Raw genomic sequence first — 19519 nt, 5'->3', positions numbered from 1 at the left:
CAAAGTAGTTCATTTGGCAGACATCCCAATTACAACCTTCAACATTCATTCCTTCCCCCTTTGATGAACAGTGGTTGGAATGCTTTTGATCTAAAAGATGTATTGCAGTACATCATGGTAGGTCCTTCAACAGAACATTCCAAACCCATGGCATCTACAAACCTAGAAAGACAAGAGCAGCAGATATATATAAACAATAACAGTGGTTAGTTCCCCTTTAAGCCACACATTATCCCACAATCTTGACTTGAAAATATAATAGTGTTCTTTGGCTATCCCTGGATCAAAAACTCAGGCCTCACTCTCTGACACCACTGTGGGTTTACCTATGCCAGATGGAGTGCAGTGGTTCAAGAAGCAGTTCACCACCACCGACACATCACAATTAGGGTTGGGCAGTGAAAAATGGGCTTGGCCTTCAATGCTCATGTCATGAATGTAGCGAAAAAGATTTTGTGGATTATATCTCTCATGAAATCTATCTATCTCTCCTTTAAATATTCACGTCAATATTTTGCTAACCATTTATCTCTTGTACGTACAATTTTGAAGTAGTTTAAAGTATTCACAAGTTTCCTGAAATGAGCATGCAAACTAAATTTGACACCAAATGACATAAAGAGATATGAAAAAGCTATGTCAAGCTTTATTTTAAGGGTGCTGGATTATCAGGCTATAAAAGTCAGGTTGCATTAAGACTGAATGTTAGCAAAAGTAAGGAGGCATGGGATTCAGGGAAATTTGGCTGTCTGGATACAAAACTGGCTGTCCAATAGGAGACAGAGGGTTGTAGTAGATGGAAAGTATTCAGCCTGGACCTCAGTGACCATGGTGTGCCACAGGGATCTGTTCTGGGACCTCTGTTCTTTGTGATTTCTATAAATGACTTGGATGAAGAAGTGAAAGGGTGCGTTAGTAAGTTTGCTGATGACACCAAGGTTGGTGGAGTTGTGGGCAGAGTGGAGAGCTGTTGTAGGTTGCAACGGGACATTGACAGAATGCAGAGCTCGGCAAAGAAGTGGCAAATGGAATTCAATCCAGAAAAGTGTGAAATGTTTCATTTTAGAGGTTTAATTTGAATGCAGAATAATGGCAGGATTCTCAGCAGTGTGGAGGAACAGAGGGATCTTGGGGTGCACATTCATAGATCCCTCAAAGTTGCGACCCAAGTTGATAGGGTTGTAAAGGCATGTGGTGTGTTGACTTTCATTGGCAGGAGAATTGAGTTTAAGAGCCATGAGGTTATGCTGCAGCTCTATAAAACTCTGGTTCAACCACACTTGGAATATTGTGTTCTGTTCTGGTCACCTCATTATAGGAAGGATGTGGAAGCTTTAGAGAGGGTGCAGAGGAGATTTATCAGGATGCTGCCTGGACTGGAGGGCAGGTCATATGAGGAAAGGTTGAGGGAGTGAGGGCTTTTTTCATTGGAGTGACGAAGGATGAGAGGTGACTTGACAGAGGTTTACAAGCTGATGAGAGGCAAATATAGAATGGGTAGTCAGAGACTTTTTCCCAGGGCAGAAATGACTATTACATGGGGGCATAATTTTAAGGTGACTGGAAGAAGTTATAGGGGAGATGTCAGAGGTAGGTTCTTCACACAGAGAGTGGTGGGCGTGTGGAATGCGTTGCCAGCAGTGAGATTTTTAAGTAACTCTTGGGTCGGCACATGGAGGATAGCAAAATGTAGGGTATGCAGGGTCGGCACAACATTTAAGGGCCGAAGGGACTGTACTGTGCTGTACTGTTCCATGTTCTATGAAACCACATCTAGAGAACTGTGTGTGAGTTTGGTTGCCACACCTAAAGAAGATGTTAGAGCTTTAAAGAGGGATGCAACAGGCCTTGACTGGATCGATTGCCGGGATGAAAGTGGTGACCAGTCAGGAAGTAGAGCATAGAGTGGAAATATATTTCTGGAATTCACCCTAGTGAAAGAGTCTGTAATTATGGGATTTCGGGTTCAAAATTAGAAGTCAGTTACTTCAGACCAAGATGACAAGAACATCATCAACTCAGTGTCAAGAATCTCAAGGAGGAATTTGAATGTTCAGATGCTATTCAGGCAGAGATTGACAAATTTTTGGGAAGTAATAGAAACAAAAGATATAGGGCAGGAAGGTGGAATTGTTGCAGAAGTTCAGCTACGATTTTCTTGAAAGGCTCAGTGTTCAGTGTCACCCGCAAATCTTCAGATAATGAGGCAGTCTTTAGTCTCATTCCAGACAACATTTAGGCTGGGCTGATAAGTGTTGGGCACACTCCGCATGCACCAGGTAATGACCGTTGCCAACAAAAAGAAGTCTAACCACCTTGCGATCAGAGATAATGGGAACTGCAGATGCTGGAGAATCCGAGATAACAAAGTGTGGAGCTGGATGAACACAGCAGGCCAAGCAGCATCTCAGGAGCACAAAAGCCTAGACCTAGGCCCAAAGCATGAGCTTTAGTGCTCCTGAGATGCTGCTTGGCCTACTGTGTTCATCCAGCCCCACACTTTGTTATCTAACCACCTTGCCTTGACATGAAATGTCACTGGTTTGGAAAATGCTAACTACACAATCTTGTGCAAATGTTTCAGTGCGTATTGTGGATAGTAGACACTGCTGCTACTGTGTGCCAATAGTGGTGGGAGTTAATGTTCCACCATTAAGGCTTTGTTCAATAAAATTTTATTGAATCACAATGAATGGTTACAACATAGAAGGAGCCCACAGGTCCATCAAGTCTGTGGTGATTTTCTGCAGGAGCATTTCACCTCATATCATTCCCTCTACTTCACACTGTAACTCTGCATATTCTTCCTTTTTAGATTATAATCAAGTTCCCTTTCAAATGCCTCAACCAAGCCAATATTCAACACACAGTCAGGGAGCATATTCCAGATCCTTAGCACTCATTGTGCGAAAAAGTTCGGCCTCATTTCATCATTGCTTCTTTTTCAAATTACTTAAATCTGTGCCTTCTCCTATTCATCCTTTGGCCTATGGAAACATTTTCTCCCTATTTATTCTATTGAATTTGTTGACTAAATCTCTTCTCAACCTTTGCTTCCCCAAGGTAAACAGACCTAACTAATTTATACCTGAATAAAGGTTTTCACATTTCTCCTTCGTTACTCTCAATTGTTTTTGAAAAATAAATGTTTTAGACTGAGAGGTATTTCATACTTCAGGGAGGTTGAAGTAGTAATACCATAATAAAAGTTAAAACTTGAAGGCTGTGGCTCCTGACACCCCCAAAGATTCACACTGTACATGTGGAAAGTTCTGTGCAACTGTACTTTGACAAACACTGTGTCAGCAAAAAAAAATGACAAGACCCCAAAAAAAGCAAAATAAACAGGACAACTAAGGACAGGTGATAATTGCTGGCCAGCCAATGATGCCCATGTCCTACAAGTGAATAGCAAAAAAAAGAATGAATGAGATGGAATGATGTCACTTGCAGTACTGGCTGGGGTCCTGTGCATGCATGTTTTGCATATGCATACTGGCAGCATTTTGGAGGAGTCAAAAGAGATTCTCAAGCTTTAATCACAAGTTATTGCCCCTACTGCCCTCAGATTCTCAACTTTACAGCTCACTGTAAGAGCCAGCCACATGTGTACTTTAGAAATAATGGGAACTGCAGATGCTGGAGAATCCACGATAACAAAGTATGAAGCTGGATGAACACAACAGGCCAAGCAGCATCTCAGGAGCACAAAAGCTTCAGAAATAATGGGATTGAGATGCTGCTTGCCTGCTGTGTTCATCCAGCTTCACACACGTGTACTTTGCCTGATCTGCAAATTGCAGTGAGGTACGAAGCAGATTGCTCAGGGCTAATTTTTGGCACAAGTTGATTTTCTACTGTGCTGTGAATAATAGTTGCAGTATTTCTATTTTCCTGCAGATGGCATTAATGTTCGTTAAAATCACAAATCCTCACTTCAGTGCTTCAAGAAGTATGCAGCCTACAAACTGCATCATGTTAGTCCTAATTTGAAGTAATAAAGAACATAGCTCAATAATTTAACGAAGTGTGAGGCTGAATGAACACAGCAGGCCAAGCAACATCTTAGGAGGATAAAAGCTGACGTTTCAGGCCTAGACCCTTTTTTGATGAAGGGTCTAGGCCCGAAACTCAGCTTTTGTGCTCCTAAGATGCTGCTGGGCCTGCTGTGTTCATCTAGCTCCACACTTTGTTATCTTGGATTCTCCAGCATCTGCAATTCCCATTATCTCTGATAACTCAATAATTTATTGAACATAAAGTCTATCACAGTTATACAGTTTAATGCATTCACACAATCAGTAGGTATAGGGTCAAGGCACATTGCTGGCTTATGTTCCAAGCAAATTCCTGAGCATTCAAGACTTAATGTTCAGTCAAATACTTGCAATGTGTTTAGCAGACTTGAACAAACAAAACAGACAACTCAGTATTTGGAAAAGGGAGGAAGCTGAAATCCAACCAGAAGTATCCCTTCAACATGAGGATGAAGCAATCCTGATGGAGAAGAGTACAGAAAGTTGGAGGGGAACACTATGGTCAGAGGACAGCACCCTTTGCAACAACTTCCAATACTGAAGCACAAGAACACCTGGAAATTATCAAAGTTTGGCTTATATGTGCCAAGTAATGACCATTTCCAACACGTGAGAATCTAACCAACGCCTATTGATGTTCAATGACATCACCACATCTGAAGTCCCTCCACTATCAATGCAATGCCCATTGATTAGAAACACATCTGGACTCGCCATATAAATATAATGGCTAAGAATTCTGTGGTGTGTAACTCAGCTTCTGTCTCTACAAAGTGTGTTCAACAGCTACAAAGACTCAAGTCAGGACTGTGATGGAATACTGCCCCACTTCCCTGGATTAATGCTGCTCCAATAACCCAAACACTGACCAGGACAGGTTAATTTAATCGGCACCACATCCTCTTCCGTACAAGTTTACTGCTCCTGATAGTGCAATTATCAATGAACATCTCCACTTCTGACCTTCGGTAGGAAATTCAGTGATGAAGCAGCTGAAGACAACTAGGCCAAGGAGCTCCTGCAGAGATGTCCTAGAGCAAAGATGACTGACCATGGACAATCATAATCACCTTCATTGTATTAGGTATAACTTCAATTAGCAGACAGCTTTACCCCTCATTTCCATTCACTCTAATTTTGCTGGTGTTCTTTCATGCCACATTCTGTCAAATTTGGCCTTGATGTCAAGGTTGTCACTCCCATTTCATCTTTGGAGCACATTCGTTCACACTTGGAGCAAGGCTAAAATTAAATTTTGAGGCGAGTGGTCCTCACAGAACCACAAGTGAGCATCAAAGAGCAGGTTGCCACCAATTAAGTGCCATTTAATAATGCTGTCGACGACTACTTCCGTCAATTTGCTGATGATTAGAATACGACAGAATTTCGCCAGTATTTGTGCTGCTCTTTGTGTACAGGGTATATCAGTGTAAAAGATAAGGCTGATGCCCGGCAACAATCTTCAATCAGATGTGACAGTGGATGATCTATTTCAGCCTCCTTCTGATGTCTAATTCCAAACTGATTCCCTCCACGTGATATCAAGAAATGGTTGATGACATTAGATAATGCATAAGCAAAGACCCTAAATATATTCCAGCAGTAGAACTGAAATCTTGTGCTCCAGAACTTGCACGCTTCTAACCAAGTTGTTCCAGTACAGCTACAACACTGGTTCTGGATGTGAGTTTGCTCGCTGAGCTGGAAGGTTAGTTTTCAAACGTTTTGTCATCATTCTAGGTAACATCATCAGTGAGCCTCCGACAAAGAACTGGTGTTACGTCCCGCTTTCTATTTATCTGTTTAGGTTTCCTTGGGTTGCTGATGTCATTTCCTGCATTGGTGACATCAGCCACCCAAGGAAACCTAAACAGATAAACAGAAAGTGGGACATAACACCAGCGCTTCGTCGGAGGCTCACTGATGATCTTACCTAGAATGGTGACAAAACGTCTAAAAACTAACCTTCCAGCTCAGCGAGCAAACTCACATCCAGAACCTCAACCTGAGCTACAAATCTTCTCAAAGCTCACAACACTGGTGTCTACCCAATTTTGACATGATCCTCCCAAATGTTATTCAGATCAGACAAAACAGGAACAGGAGCAGCCCAAATGGCTCCTCAAGCCTGCTCTGTCATTCAATAGGATCATAGCTGATCCAACATTCGTCACATCTACTTTTTGAATTTTCCCCACAACCCTTGGTTCCCCAACTGATTAAGACTCTATCTCAGCCTTAAATATACACAAGGACACTGCCCCACAGTTCTCTGTGGCAAGGAGCTCCAAAGACTCACAGCCCTTTGAGACAAGAAATCTCTCCTCACCTCAGTCTTAAATTGACGCCCCTTTATTTTGAGACTATGCTATCTGGTCTTACATTCTCCCAGGAGAGGAAACATATTCTTACCACTCATCCCATCAAGCACCCTATATGCTTCACTGAGATCACTTTTCATCCTTTCAAACTCCAGTGAGTATAGTCCTAACCTATTTAGCCTTTGCTTCATAAGACAATCCCTTCATGCCAAAGATCATCTTAATGAACCTGTTCTGAACGGCCGCCAATGAAATGATAAATTTTCTTTAATAAGGGAAGCAAAACTGCTCACAGGACTCTAGATATGGTCTTAACAATACCTTTTACACTTGTAGTAAGGCTTTCCTACTGTTATACTCCATTTCCCTTGAAATAAGAGCTAACATTCCATCTTGATGGCCTTTTCTTTAATTTATTCATTTATGGGATGTGGGTGTCTCTGGCTGGCCAGTAATTATTGCCCATCCCTAGTTGCTCTTGAGAAGGTGGGGGTGAGCTGTCTTCTTGAACTGCTACAGTCCACCTGATGTGGGTTGAGCCATAATGCCATTTGGAAGGATTTTAATGCAGTGGCAGTGAAAGAACAGCGATATATTTCCAAGTCAGGATGGTCAGTGGCTTGAAGAGGAACTTGAACATGTTTCCATATATCTGCTATCATTGTCCTTCTAAATGGAAGTGGTTGTGGGTTTTGAAGATGCTGTCTGAGGATCTTTGGTGAATTTCTGCAGTGTGTTTTGTAGATAGTACACCCTGCTGCTGCTGAGTGTTGGTGCTGGAGAGTGGATGTCTGTGCATGTTAAGACATAGTTGGATAGATTCTTGATAAGCAAAGTGTTGAAAGGTTATCAGGGTAGGTGGGAATACAGATTTGAGGTTACAAATAGATCAGCCTTGTGGGAGGTGATGGCCTAGTGGTATTATGCCTAGACTATTAATTCAGAGACCTTGATAATGATCTGGGGACTCAGATTCAAATCATACCATGTTGGACAGTGGAATTTGGAATCAATTAATATCTGAATGATAATGGTAACTATGAAACCATTGTTGATTGTTGAAAAAAACCCATCTGGTTCACTAATGTTCTTTAGGGAAGGAAACTGCCATCCTAACCTGGTCTGGCCTACATGTGACTCCAGACCCACAGCAACGTGGTTGATACTTCTGGGCTATGAGGGATGAGTAATAAATGCTTGCCTAGCCAGAGACACACACATCCCCTGAATAAATAAAACAAAAGCCATGAGTTAACTGAATGGCGAAGCAGGCTCACAGGGCTCAATGGTCTACTTCTGATTCATATGTTTATACGTGAATTGCAGTGTTGGTGTAATGCTAGGTATGCTGAATTTCCTGATGATTGTCTGATTAATCATACAGCATGTCACAGCCGCTGTTCAGAGGTGAGCTATTGACCATGTCCAACCAAGGCCATGCTCGCAAAATTCTAAACAAAGCCATTATCTAGTTTGGCAAAATGTATCTTTTCTCATCAGTACTCAAGTTCTGTAAATATCAAAGCTTAGGGTCACTTGACTCTTGGTGACAACTTGATTTAAGCAAAACAAATTTATTCTGAATGTAAATACATAATGTAAAATATGGAATACCTAAATTTCACCTATGAGGTAACAATTCAAATTCCAGACTCAAAATCCATTCCTATTCAATCTCCACCGAGTCAACGAGCCTGCCAGTTATTGTTGGAAAGGGTAGGAAATGGATACAGGAGAGAAAAGAGTAGGAAGATTTTCTAAATGAAAGGAATAAAATTTTGTTATTTTCATATCCTATTCAATTTCATCAGTCAAAGTTGCCAATGAGCCCTTACCTCTCACGTCATAGTGTTTCTGAATGGTAACCTGCAGCTCTGCTATCATTCCATGCAGCAAACTGCATTCTGAAAAATATAAATATCCAAGACAATGCTGGTTGAAAGATTTCCAATACTACACACAATACTGCAGAAAAGATAAAACATGTTGTGTTGTTGGCACAAATGAAGTGTTGTTTCGGGGCTGAATATTTTGTTTGATTAAGGATCAAAACTTTTATGCATGTTTGTTTAGGATATTCACAGATTTAAAGTCCTTGAGCAGAAAAATATAATCACAGTCAGTACATGTGAATTCATATAATTTAGGAAAACAAGGAGACAATGGGTGCATATCATATTTTGTAATAGAATCTCAGAAGTCTACGATGCAGCAGGAAGCCATGTGGCCACCATGTAAGCACATACTGTCTAATCGAGCATTATGACTTATTGCCATTCTCCTGCCTTTTCTAGCTGTCCTTATGTATTGTTTCCAGTCAAGTAATCACCTAATGCCCTTTTGAAAGCCTCATTTGAATTTTGCGAGCATGGCCTTGGTTGGACATGGTCAATACCTCACCTCTGAACAGCAGCTGTGACGTGCTGTATGAATATTGTCAAAAAGACATTAACTGCATGAAAAAGATTTTTCTTACCTTGTATTTGCTTCTTTCGCAAGTCACTTTAAATTTTTGCCCTCTCATTTTTGATCCTTTAAAGAATAGAAACACTTTCTCCCTATCTACTTCATCCAGATGTCTCATGATTTTGGAAACTGCGCAGAATACTCTAGTTGTGGCTTAACCAATGTTTTACACAGTTCCGGCATAATCTCCTGTTCTAACATATCTCAACTAATAAAGGCAAGTAGACCATATATCTTGTTAACATTTCAACACCTGTTCTAATATCTTAAGGGACCAGTGGGCATGCACATCAAGGTTCCTCTGATCCTTGGTGCTTTCCAGGGTCCATCATAGAACATAGAACATTACAGCACAGTACAGGCGCTTCGGCCCTCGATGTTGTGCTGACCTGTCATACCGATCTCAAGCTCATCTAACCTACACTATTCCATGTACGTCCATATGTTTGGCCAATGATGACTTAAATGTACCTAAAGTTGGCGAATCTACTACCATTGCAGGCAAAGCGTTCCATTCCCTCACTACTCCCTGAGTAAAGAAACTAGCTCTGACATCTGTCCGATATCTTTCACCCCTCAATTTAAAGCTGTGCCCCCTCGTGCTCGCCGTCACCATCCTAGGAAAAAGGCTCTCCCTATCCACCCTATCTAACCCTCTGATTATTTTATATGTCTCAATTAAGTCACCTCTCAACCTTCTTCTCTCTAATGAAAACAGCCTCAAGTCTCTCAGCCTTTCCTCATAAGACCTTCCCTCCATATCAGGCAACGTCCTAGTAAATCTCCTCTGCACCCTTTCCAAAGTTTCCACATCCTTCTTATAAATGCGGTGACCAGAACTGCACACAATACTCCAAGTGCGGCCGCACCAGAGTTTTGTACAGCTTCACCATAACCTCTTGGTTCCGGAACTCGATCCCTCTATTAATAAAAGCTGAAACACTGTATGCCTTCTTAACAGCCCTGTCAATCTGGGTCGCAACTTTCAAGGATCTGTGTACATGGACACCGAGATCTCTCTGCTCATCTACACTACTAAGAATCTTACCATTAGCCCTGTACTTTGCCTTCCGGTTACTCCTACCAAAGTGCATCACCTCACACTTGTCTGCATTAAACTCCATTTGCCACCTCTCAGCCTAGCTCTGCAGCTTATCTATGTCTCTCTGCAACCTACAGCATCCTTCGTCACTATCCACAACTCCACCGACCTTAGTGTCGTCTGCAAATTTACTAACCCATCCTTTTACGCCCTCATCCAGGTCATTTATAAAAATGACAAACAGCAGTGGACCCAACACCGACCCTTGCGGTACACCACTAGTAACTGGTCTCCCGGATGAACATTTCCCATCAACTACCACCCTCTGTCTTCTTTCAGCAAGCCAATTTCCGATCCAAACTGCTATATCTCCCACAATTCCATTCCTCTGCATTTTGTACAATAGCCTATTGTGGGGAACCTCATCTAACACCTTGCTGAAATCCATATACACCACATCAACCGATTTACTCTCACCTACCTGTTTGGTCACCTTCTCAAAGAACTCAATAAGGTTTGTGAGGCACGACCTTCCCTTCACAAAACCGTGCTGACTATCCCTGATCAATTTATTCTTTTCTAGATGATTACAAATCCTATCCCTTATAACCTTTTCCAACACTTTATCAACAACTGAGGTAAGGCTCACTGGTCTATAATTACTAGGGTTGTCTCTACCCCACTTCTTGAACAGGGGAACCACATTTGTTATCCTCCAGTCATCTGGCACTATTCCTGTAGACAATGACGAGTTAAAGATCAATGCCAAAGGCTCGGCAATCTCCTTTCTGGCTTCCCAGAGGATCCAAGGATAAATCCCATCCGACCCAGGGGACTTATCTATCTTCACCTTCTGAAGGATTTCTAATACCTCTTCCGTGTGAACCTCAATCCCACCTAGTCTAGTAGCCTGTATCTCAGTATTCTCCTTGACAACATTGTCATTTTCTAGAGTGAATACTGTTGAAAAATATTCATTTAGGCACTTCCCCTCTCATCTGACTCCACACACAACTTACCACTACTATCCTTGATTGGGCCTAATCTTACTTTCGTCATTCTTTTATTCCTTAAATACCTATAGAAAGCCTTCGGGTTTACCCTGATCCTATCCGCCAACAACTTCTCATGTCTCCTCCTGGCTCTTCTGAGCTCTCTCTTTAGGTCTTTCCTGGCTACCTCATAGCCCTCAAGTGCCCTAACTGAGCCTTCACATCTCATCCTAACACAAGCCGCCTTCTTCCTCTTGACCAGAGATTCCACCTCCTTCGTAAACCGCGGCTCCCGCACTCTACAGCTTCCTCCCTGCCTGACAGGTACATATTTATCTAGGACACACAGGAGCTTTTCCTTGAATAAGCTCCACATTTCTAATGTGCCCATCCCCTGCAGTTTCCTTCCCCATTCTATGCTCCCTAAATCTTGCCTAATCTCATCGTAATTGCCTTTCCCCCAGCTATAACTCTTGCCCAGTGGGATACACCTATCCCTTTCCATCACTAAAGTAAACATAACAGAATTGTGATCGCAGTCACCAAAGTGCTCACCTACTTCCAAATCTAACACCTGGCCGGGCTCATTACCCAGTACCAAATCTAATGTGGCTTCGCCCCTTGTTGGCCTATCTGCATACTGTGTCAGGAAGCCCTCCTGCACACTCTGGACAAAAACTGACCCATCTATAGTACTCGAACTACAGTGTTCCCAGTCAATATTTGGAAAGTTGAAGTCCCCCATGACAACTACCCTGTCTCTCTCACTCCTATCGAGAATCATCTTTGCTATCCTTTCCTCTACATCTCTGGAACTATTCGGAGGCCTATAGAAAACTCCCAACAGGGTGACCTCTCCTTTCCTGTTTCTAACCTCAGCCCATACTACCTCAGTTGACGAGTCCCCGAACATCCTTTCTGCAACTGTAATACTGTCCTTGACCAACAATGCCACACCTCCGCCCCTTTTACCATCTTCTCTGTTTTACTGAAACATCTAAATCCCGGAACCTGCAAAAACCATTCCTGTCCCTGCTCTATCCATGTCTCCGAAATGGCCACAACATCGAAGTCCCAGGTACTAACCCATGCTGCAAGTTCACCCTCCTTATTCTGGACGCTCCTGGCATTGAAATAGACACACTTCAATCAACTTCTTGCTTGCCGGTGCCATTTTGCTTCCCTGAAACTTTATTTCGGACCACCCTACTCTCAACCTTTTCTATACTCGAACTACAATTTTGGTGCCCATCCCCCTGCTGAATTAGTTTAAACCCACCCGAATAGCCTTAGCAAATTTCCCCCCCAGGATACTGGTACCCCTCTGGTTCAGGTGAAGACCATCTTGCTTGTAGAGGTCCCACCTACCCCAGAAAGAGCCCCAATTATCCAAGAATCCAAAACCCTCCCTCCTGCACCATCCCTGTAGCCACGTGTTCAACTCCTCTCTCTCCCTATTCCTCGCCTCACTAGCACGTGGCACGGGCAACAAACCAGAGACAACAACTCTGTTCGTCCTAGCTCTCAGCTTCCATCCTAGATCCCTGAATTTCTGCCTTAAATCCCCCTCTCTTTTCCTACCTATGTCGTTGGTGCCAATGTGGAACACGACTTGGGGCTGCTTCCCCCTCCCCCTTAAGGATCCCAAAAACACGATCAGAGACATCACGAACCCTGGCACCTGGGAGGCAACACACCAACCATGAGTCTCTCTCGTCCCCACAGAACCTCCTATCTGTCCCCCTAACTATGGAGTCCCCAATGACTAATGCTCTGCTCCTCTTCCCCCTTCCCTTCTGAGCAGTAGGGACAGACTCTGTGCGAGAGACCTGTGCCCCACTGCTTTCCCCTGGTAAGTCGTCCCCCCCAACAGAATCCAAAATAGTATACTTATTGTTGAGAGAAATAGCCACAGGGGATCCCTGCACTGCCTGCCGGTTCCCTTTCCGTCCCCTGACCGTAATCCATCTGCCTTTTTCCTGTACTTGAGGAGTGACTACCTCCCTGTAACTCCTCTCAATAACCCCCTCTGCCTCCCGAATGATCCGAAGTTCATCCAGCTCCAGCTCCAGTTCACTAACGCGGTTTTCAAGGAGCTGGAGTTGGGTGCACTTCCCGCAGATGTAGTCAGCAGGGACACTCGTGGTGACCCTTACCTCCCACATTCTGCAGGAGGAACATTCAACTGCCCTGACCTCCGTTCCCATTATTCTAAATTCCCAAAGACTTAAAAGAATAAAAAATAAACTTGTTACCTTACCAATCAGGCACACAGAACCTTTTTTTGGGTTGGAGGAGGAGGATGGATGGGAGACACTACTCGGGTAGTGTTTCGGGTAACGCAACCACACAAATATATTACCTCACTCACTCACCAGTCCCGTGTCGGCTCCGGCTCAGAGTCTCTCCGCCTATTCACGAGGTAAGCTTTTTAACGATTCAAAAACCGTGACTCACCGGCTTCCCGACAGGCTCCTGCTCCAAGCTCCCGCTCGTGCTGCTGCTGCAACCAGAAATGGAAGGCACCGGCACTCGAGGTAAGCTTTTTAACGATTCAAAAACCCTGACTCACCAGCTTTCTGACAGGCTCCTGCTCCAAGCTCCCTTCATGTTTGTTCTGCCCCAGTACATCACCTCACATTCACCTGGATTGAATTCCATTTGCTGCTGTTCAGCTCACCCTACCTGCTTGTCTATATCCTCTTGTAGTCGAAGGCTATCCTCCTCACAGTTTACCCCCTCCATCAAATTTTGTATCATCTGAAAACTCAATGATCAATATTCAAGTCTAAATCATTTATGAGAATCACAAACAACAAGGGCTCCAACACTGAACCCTGTAGGACACAGGGTTCCAGTCAGAAAAATATCCTTCAAACATCACCCTCTGCTTTTCCAGATCCTCAACCAAACTGCCAAATTTCCTTGGATCCCAAGGGCTTTTACCTTTGTTGTCAATCTCCCATGTGCAACTTTACCAAAGGCCTTGTTGAAGTCCACGTAGACTACATCAAAATCATTGCCCTTATCTTCACCTGGTCACATCTTTGAAAAACTCAGTCAAATTGGTCAGACATGATATAACAGGGAGGATGTGATAGCATTGGAGAGGGGTTACAAGCGCGATTTAACATTTATGGGAATTGGTCTGGAAAGATAATTGCTGGTTAGTTATTTCCAGAAGAACCAAAATATTCTAGGCTGACTGGCAATTGATTGGGAGTTGAATTGGTCAAACAAGAACAGAACGGTGCTAGAAAACCAAACACGAATTATGTTAGCACTAAAATGAAAATGTTTGCACCTGTTCTGACTAAAGTTTTGAAACAATGAATGTGTTTTGTAAAAGCTTTTGGTTGTTGTTGGTTGTTTTGCTCTCTCTCTCTCTGTCTCCCAGCCTTTGGCTTTCACTACAGTTGTTAACTTGTTGGTTTTTCTAATAAGAAAATACCCTCTGTAAGTTGGTGAATAATCTTATGGTTTGATGGTCTTATCATTTTCAATGTCCTCAGTCTTATCCTCAGAAGACAGCTTCCTTCTTCAGGTTCTTTAGCACCAACTACTTTACCAGGATGGTACACTACATTCTATTTGGACTAGACTTGAGGGCCTAATGACCTTCAAGTTATATTATGCATTTAGACAATGGTAAGTGACTGTTGAGAACACAGAGCATGGTGGACACTTTGAGCACTAGGCCCGGCCTAATCACCAGGTAACCACCCCTCCAGAGCCTTTTACATTGCTCTCCCACAACAGCTAATTTCCATCCATTCATCCATCCACTCAATTTGGAGGCCCAATACATTGAATTTAATCTCCACAGTTCATCTTAACCCCTGAACCTCAACACTACACTTAATTATGTCAATCTCTCTCTTCTGTGCTCCCCCTGTGGATACCAGGTGGAGGACACTGCTAGTAAACTACCTACTCATATCCTACCATGTTCTTCAATCCTTTTCCACTTAACTCTACATACACCTTCAGTTTCTCCCACTTCACAGTTCATGTTACTACATCCACAAATTACTCTGCCATCCAACTCCAGCCTGGACTCCGCCACCCATTTTGGCTGATCTCCCTGCTTCAAGCACACGTCCTCTTTGCACCCATCAGAGCAATCATTGGACTTAACCTCAGGACTGCATTTGTCCAGACCTTTCACTGATTTCAGTAATCAGCCCCAAGCCATGACTGACCAGATCCTTGATCATGATCTTTGCAGATCCTCAACTGATATTATCCAGTTCCCCTGATGTTTGATGCTAGCCCTACTGAATGGAATGTTGCCTGCTCTTGGATTGCATCTGGACAAATCCTCTGAAGGTGAGTATCTCAAGCTACAAGTTTGAGTTATAATGAGATAGTGGATAGGCTGGGACTTTTTTCACTGGAGTATAAGACGTTCAGGGGTGACCTTATACAGGTTTATAAACTTCTGACGGGCATAGATAAGGTGAGTAGCAAAGGTCTTTTTCCCTAGAGTGAAGGAATTCAAAACCGGGGGCATATTTTTATAGTGAGAGGAGAAAGATTTAAAAGGGATGTGGGGGGCAACCTTTTCACACAGAGAGTGGTTTGGGTGTGGAATGAACTTCCATAGGAAGTGATGGATGTGGGTACAGTTACAGTGTTTAAGAGGTAATTTGGTAGGTAGGTATTTGAATAAAAAATGTTTGGAGGTTTACGGGCCAAGTGTGGGCAAGTGAGACTAGTTTAGTTTGGGATTAAGTTTGGCATGCACTGGTTGGGCTGAAGGGTCTGTTCCCGTTGTGTATGACTCTATGATTCTAACTCAGTTGGACAAGCCAGATAAATATGATAGCCATAACAGCCTGTCAGAGGCTGGGAATACTGCAGTGAATAACTCACCTTCCAATTCCTCAAAGTCTGTCCAACATCTACAAGGCACAAGTTAAGAATGTAGTGGAATATTCCCTACTTACCTGGATGAGTGCCACTCCAACAACATTCAAGAAGCTTGGCAAAGCAGCCTGTTTAACTGGTATCACACCCACAAACATTCAACACCTCCACCTAAAGGGTGCACTGCAATGAGCAACACACCTCCTAACTCCCCAAAGTGTATTCACCATCTGGAAAGCACAAGTCAGGAGTGTAATTGAATCCTGGATGAATTCTTAGAACACTCAAGAAACTTGATACCATGTAGGAAATATTAGCCTACTGGATTGGTACCACATGCAAACATCACTCACTCCACCACAAACGGATTGTGGAAGCAGTGTGAAAGCATCTACATGATTCACTGCAGCAATTCATTAAGGAACCTGAGACAGCAACTTTCAAACCTATGACCACTACTATTTTGAAGGAGAAGTGTAAAGAGCGTACCTCTTTAATCTTCTGCATTATTGTTTGTATACTTAAATGGAAACCAGGCTAAAAGCAAGGATTTTGAAAGGAATTGATGTACTTTTAAAAAGCAAGTTACAGAATCCCAAATTTACTAGAAGTTGTGTACATACTGCTGACTTTTTCAAGTAGTGGGGGAAGCTGTTTGTAGATAAGTTATCACCAGATTCCGTAAGGTTTGGCTGGCAACAGGTTGCCGATTGGTTTTTGGAGTTGTGACTAGTGGAGGTGAGAAACCTCACCGCCTTTAAAAGTACTTGGATGAGCATACCTAGTGCAGGAAAGTGAGTTTAGTACTGGTACTGGTATAGTTTTGGCAGGACAGACTCAATGAGCTGAAGGCCCTCTTCTGTACTGTATGATTTGATGATTCTACGTAGTATCTATCCGTCTCTCTCCATCTCTTTCTCTCTCTCGAGTAAAATGTTTGAAGCTAAAAAAAGCCAGTTGTTTTCCCTTACTAGCTACTGTAAGGTGTTGCTTTAAATTAATTAGGCAGAAACTTTATAATTTTGAACCAGCTGTTCTGTGTTTCCCATGAAAAAGTGAAGCAACATAAAGGAAAAGATCACAGAACTTTGGAAACAAAAGGAACATCCCAATCCCAAGTGAATCCTGAGGATTTGTGTATTGAACAGCTTTGAACTAGGTAGTGCTGTTTGTTTGAAGACGTCGTGCAAACACGATGGGATGAATGGTTTCCCTCTACACTGTAACAATTCCGTGATTCTGTGATACATTGCCTTTTCTCAGTGTGTCTGGGGCCATCCTGTGTCCTAATGGAAACAGGATACCTGTCGTCTTTTCCACTTGCTTCACCAAGATCTGTCATGCAGTGCTGAAAACCTGGATGCCAGTACTCTCCAATTCTTCTGTCTTTTCTATTAAATTCAGCTCTAATAGGACATGGTCCTGCCAGAATGAACCTCCTGACTAGATTTAAACACAGCATGCTAGCTTTAAGCTGTATCAGAAGTATTAATCCTGGGTCCCCCTAATTATGAGTGCATCAAGTTAACAGTGCATATAAAGCAAGCTGCAAAAAAAAAGTATGTATATCAAGACACATACCAAAGAGACCTTGCTACTTGCATTGCATTGAACAGGCATGCATTAATCATTTCAATCAGATAATGTAATTCATGTAGCTATTTGGAAGCTACTCAAATTAAACCCTTAACATTCTAACTCAGGTATATAGTTTATTGAGACGATATTCTGCGATTTTATGTGGTTTGAACTTGTAATTCACATTTGTAACCATAGTTATTGGAGACCTATATCGAATGTAGTTCTGATGTCAGAGATGCAAATGTCTGAGCTACGAATCTCTCATGAGCTGTTTCAGTGGGTTTTTTGAAAATGTCAAGAAAGGGATTACTCAATTTCTTCAATAAATTGGGCCAGTAAAGCTGCAAACAAACAAAAGAAGCACTAGTACCAGTACAAATCGTGTTACCTTCTTGCATACAGTTTTCCTTAGTCTGTGTTAGCTTCACCAAACGATTTGCTTCCTCCAACTGAATCTCCAACAGATTATTTCTCCCCTGAGTTTCAGCTATTTTCTAAGGAATGTAAAGAAATACTTAGAAGTTACACCTGTGAAAAATTGTTTCGGCTAATTATTAACAGCAGGCTGGTGATAGCCGACCTTTTGATTAAAAAAAGTTGCACTTCGCCCTTTGCATTATGAGAGTTTTTTTGTAGGATAATGGGTGTCACTGGCAAGGACATCCTGAATTGCTCTTAAACTGAGTGGCTAGCAAGCCATTTCAGTGGGTATTTAAGAATCAACTACATTGCTGTGTGCCTGGAGTCAAAGGTAACGGTGAGCCTCTGTCCCAGAGCATTGCTTGGGCCTCTGGTCTGATGACATTACCACTACACCACCATTTCATCCTCATTTTACCTTTAAAAGCACTGTAGGTGTAGAACTAGGAGAGGATATTATAGAACAAATCAGGGTGCACAAACCGTTGTGATAAGCAAATATCACTAAAATAGAGAATAACAAGTTAATAGGTTTGATAGCAAGGGAAGAAAGTAATAAAGTTTAAATCAGGGTTAAGCTTGTATTTGTGAATGCATGGAGTGCAATTAGTAAGATTAGGGAGTTACAGGCACAGGCTACTTTGTGGAATGATAATGTTGTGACAATAATGCAGACTTGTCTTTAATAAGAGCAGATATTCCTGGTAACAAGGTGTTCAGAAAAGACGGAAATGGAAAAAAAGCCATTTGGTTAAGGACCGCACCGCAATACCAAAGAAAGATGATATTTCAGAGAGTTCATGGACGGAATTGATTTTATCAGAGTAGGTGATCTGGGTACAGAAAAGGTGTACTCCATCATAGGGGTAAGGTTAAACAAACAAATCCAGACCTCCGTGGCTGACAAAAAAATTAGAAATTTGAAGAAAAAGTGTGCCATATAATAAAAACAGTTGAGAACCTAGTTGAACACAGTAGGTTCAGTTGGGCAGTGCTAAAATAAAAAGCAAAGAAGGATTATGAACAAAAGACTGGCAGGCCACAAAAAAAGAAATCCCAAATTCTTCGATAAGGATGTAGGAAATAATGCCCTGAATAAGAACAGAAGGGACAGAGTGTAAAAACATAAAAATGCAAGTAGGATCAAGGGGTGAAACAAAGGTAAATAAGTGAAATTAATGACTCTTAAATGCATGCAGTATTTGGAATAAAAAAATGAATTAATAGCACAAATAGAAATTAATGGAAATTGCTGGAGAAACTCAGCAAGGCTGGCAGCAATTGAAGATGGATCACTGGACCTGAAACATTAATGCTGCTTGTTCTCCATAGATGCTGCCAGGTCTGCTGAATTTTTACAGCAATTTCTGTTAATATTTCTGATTTTCAGCATCCATATTGTCTTTCCTTTGTTTAGTGACTGTTTATGATCTTATAGCCACAATGGAGACAAAATTACAAGATCAAAGCTGGGAATTACACAGGATTATGTGACTTTTCGGAAGGACAAGCAGGAAGGGGGTAGTTTTGTTTGTATGAGATGGAATAATTATAACTGCAAGAACTAATCTAGGATTAAAAGGTAGAGAATCTAAAACAAGGTTGCTGGAAAAGCTCAGCAGGTCTGGCAGCATTGGTGGAGGAGAAAACAGAGTTAACGTTTCAGGTCCGGACCCTAAGTTCTGAGGAAGGGTCACCAGAGCCGAAACGTTAACTCTGTTTTCTCCTCCACAGATGCTGCCAGACCCGCTGAGGTTTTCCAGCAACTTTGTTTTTGTTGCTGATTTACAG

The 19519-nt window shown here is 42.3% G+C and overlaps 1 long non-coding RNA gene across 1 annotated transcript in view; it reads right to left on the bottom strand.

Annotated features, from left to right (window-relative positions):
• Nucleotides 1-17796, bottom strand: part of LOC125450874 (uncharacterized) — a 71567-nt gene extending 53771 nt beyond the window's left edge. Inside the window, exons 1-2 of the long non-coding RNA XR_009445645.1 lie at nucleotides 17697-17796; nucleotides 8194-8262 (exon numbers count right to left, since the gene is read on the bottom strand). This is a non-coding gene — a long non-coding RNA (uncharacterized LOC125450874). The remainder of the gene's footprint in view (nucleotides 1-8193; nucleotides 8263-17696) is intronic.
• Between the last annotated feature and the right edge of the window lie 1723 nt (nucleotides 17797-19519).

Source organism: Stegostoma tigrinum, chromosome 3 (assembly GCF_030684315.1).
Source record: "Stegostoma tigrinum isolate sSteTig4 chromosome 3, sSteTig4.hap1, whole genome shotgun sequence".
Taxonomy (NCBI): domain Eukaryota; kingdom Metazoa; phylum Chordata; class Chondrichthyes; order Orectolobiformes; family Stegostomatidae; genus Stegostoma; species Stegostoma tigrinum.
The sequence above is the reverse complement of the archived record's forward strand: the minus strand, read 5'-3'. Positions and strand labels throughout refer to the sequence as shown.